Raw genomic sequence first — 3,017 nt, 5'->3', positions numbered from 1 at the left:
AATGTCAGTAGGCTGCTCTGATACCACAAATGGTGGCTGGGGTGCAGGCGTAATGGACAATCGTTCAAATCCGGAAATGATTTCTGCAAGTTCAGGCGGAATTTCTTCTTGGATTTCCTGCAGAGTATCAGTCATCTACTTCCAACTTGGCTATTTTGCTAAATTAACAGAATTGCTAAATATTAGCCAAGATGACAAGTGCTTTACAAATCCTCTAAGCATCGCACATCGCAATCGCAAGCTCACCGGGACAGGGTTCATTTACTCATGAACGATGCGATGCAATATTAATCGGCGATCCTCGTATCGCACATCACATTTCACAATTCCTCCAGGCCAGGATCCATTCACTTATGAATGATGTGATGCGATATTAATCGGCGATCTTCGTATCGCACGTCGCATTTCACAATTCCTCCAGGCTAGGGTCCATTCACTTATGAACGATGCGATGCGATATTAGTCCACGTAATATGATTCTAAGTACTATAAGTTGAGGGGATAAAAGTGGCAGAGAAAAAAATGAATTGATCATGATTGATCCACTGAAAACTAGGGTTGTATAGGCATGTAGTGTATAATGTGCTATTCATAGCAAGTCATCTTGAAGTTCGAAAACAAGCCATTGAACTAATAAAGATTCCATATATTGAATACCAATTTTACAAATTATTTTCTAGCATTATTAGCAATGATTTCGTGTTAACTCTATAGGGATAAGTCATTATTGTTTATATCATGGTGCGAAAAAACATGATGTTGTGACACACACTATGATCCATGTGCAATATAAAGGAAATGAGTAGCGCTCACTCTTTATCCATTGACTCTTTTTATCTATTCACTACTCGATTCAAGGTTTTAGATTATTATAATACATATACATTTATGAGATATCATCCAATCACTTACTTGAGTCCATGTTGATTTTGCATAGGATTCTTTTATTTTCATTATCAATTTTTAATTAATAGTAAAAAAAGTGAAATTTTATATTCAAATAACATTTAAATTACATAAAATCATCATAAAATTAAATAACATTATATTAAATTAAATTTATTAACAAAATTCATATATCAATTAATTTAAATAAAACTAACTAAAAATTACATTAATGTCGAATTTAAAAAATAAAAAATAAGATATTTATTTAATGTATGTCAACATATGTTGTTACATTGATTATTTTGTAAATGGTATTAATCCATCAAACCAGACACCAATACGACATTGGCATTATCACATTTTACTTTATATATTGTTATCAAGTCATCACTCTACATACACAGCGACAAATATAGTTATAATAATATCATTTACTATCAATTTAATTTTCGGCATTGAGCATTGATTTGAGGTATGGTTTTAGGTTTTAATTATCTATTTATGATTAATGATAAAGTGTCCAAATAAACTATTGGTTAAATACCAGTGGAATTAATTTTCAATCTCGTTTTATGCAACTGTGGAACCAACTAAATCTTTGGCCTTGGTAAGTTTTTGGGAATGAATTTATTAATAGACAGCAAGGAGTGATGGGGAACGACGCTGAATTTATTAATATATTGAAAATGGAATGAAGGAAGATGTTAAATTTTGAGGAGGAAGCGAATGGATTGACGGAAGACACAAGAATGGAAGTGAAGAAGAAGAATAGAATTAGAATTAGAATTAGAATGGTTGTAAAATATAGTTTTATAAACATTGTTGTTTTCCCACATGTGTTTCGCGAAGGAAAGAAGAAGGCGTATATAAGAGGGGCAGTGGGCATTCATAAAGCACGACCTTACTTGAACAGGATCTGTTCTATAGGTTGTACGTCAAAGTCTGCGTAGATTCCTATTCAGACAAGCACAAAAATCCGGAAGATGAACGATGGCTCCCGGGCCAGAGCGCGAATGCTGTGATGGTTGGGGGTTTCCACTCTCACCCTTCTCCCGATGAACGTCCCGTCTGTGACATTTCCAGTTCCACACGGTGAAGGCCCGAGAGCGTTCTGACGGATTCGATTCAACAAACTTTTTCGTTTTAGTTTGTTCTCACGGATTCACCCAACTTTACTTTTTCGTTTTAGTTTTGTTTCCATTTCCGGTTTCACGCGTCCGTTTTTTAATCTATTTTTCGTGAAGCTGGCTCACACATTTTACTTCTCCACACTTTGCATTATTTATTTTATTTAATCGCTGGGCATTTCAGTGCTCCACAGCTTGTATTATTTATTTTAATTTTAATTAATTGCTGGGCAACCACGCAGAAATTCAACACCCACCATTATTAGTCGCTGCCATCTGGTGATGGCATGGGACTATAGTTATCGAAAATCACGATGTTAACATTAGTAATCGAAAACCACGATGTTAACATTAGTTTACCTCTTTCTTAGTACCGGTTGAGGGAGTATACCGAAAGTTTTTTGGTACATAGTAACCGGTTGAGGGAGTATACCGAAAGTTTTTTGGTACATAGTAATTCACTGTGTTATTTGGCCTCTTCCCAAGGCTTGCATTTGCGGTTATCGCTGACAGATCTCTACAATTGCTGCTTTTATAATGGCTATCTTGTTCCTATAATTTTTGGTGTTCATAAGTTTTTGGAATTTGCATTTTCAAAACAAAACTAATGCTAGCATTAGTTAACAAACATTAAATGCCATTTCCATAATATTTGGTTCGTATTATGCTTTGTAAAACATTGTTTATGGTCAATACACATGGCACACTTCTCTTTCGTCAGTACACATTGCACACCACATCGCTGTGTGCATGCATGGACTAGTGTGGTGGCGATGGCTTTCTACATGTCCGTACGCTGAATGCTCTATCTTATATGCCTACCACAACTTGCAATCTAGGTGCCATGCTCTGCATTAACAAGATTTGAAGGACAATTTACTGGAACAACAAGACAACTGAAAGGAGGAACCAGACAACTTGTTGCAGGAGGAGTCAGAGGAACCAAAAAAATAAAAAATCAATTTACAGGAGGAACCAAAGGAACCAAAAAATTGGCCATGT

At 35.4% G+C, this 3,017-nt stretch overlaps 1 non-coding gene across 1 annotated transcript; it reads left to right on the top strand.

Moving 5' to 3' along the window:
- Positions 1–1,783: 1,783 nt before the first annotated feature.
- Positions 1,784–2,009, top strand: LOC149250940 (small nucleolar RNA U3). Its single transcript, XR_016267619.1, has one exon. It is a non-coding gene; the product is annotated as a small nucleolar RNA U3 (small nucleolar RNA).
- Positions 2,010–3,017: the final 1,008 nt, after the last annotated feature.

This window comes from Pinus tabuliformis, chromosome 7 (genome assembly GCF_031772625.1).
Source record: "Pinus tabuliformis cultivar Carrire ecotype Pingquan chromosome 7, CPIR1, whole genome shotgun sequence".
NCBI lineage: Eukaryota > Viridiplantae > Streptophyta > Pinopsida > Pinales > Pinaceae > Pinus > Pinus tabuliformis.
This window is presented reverse-complemented; position numbering and strand designations above follow the sequence as displayed.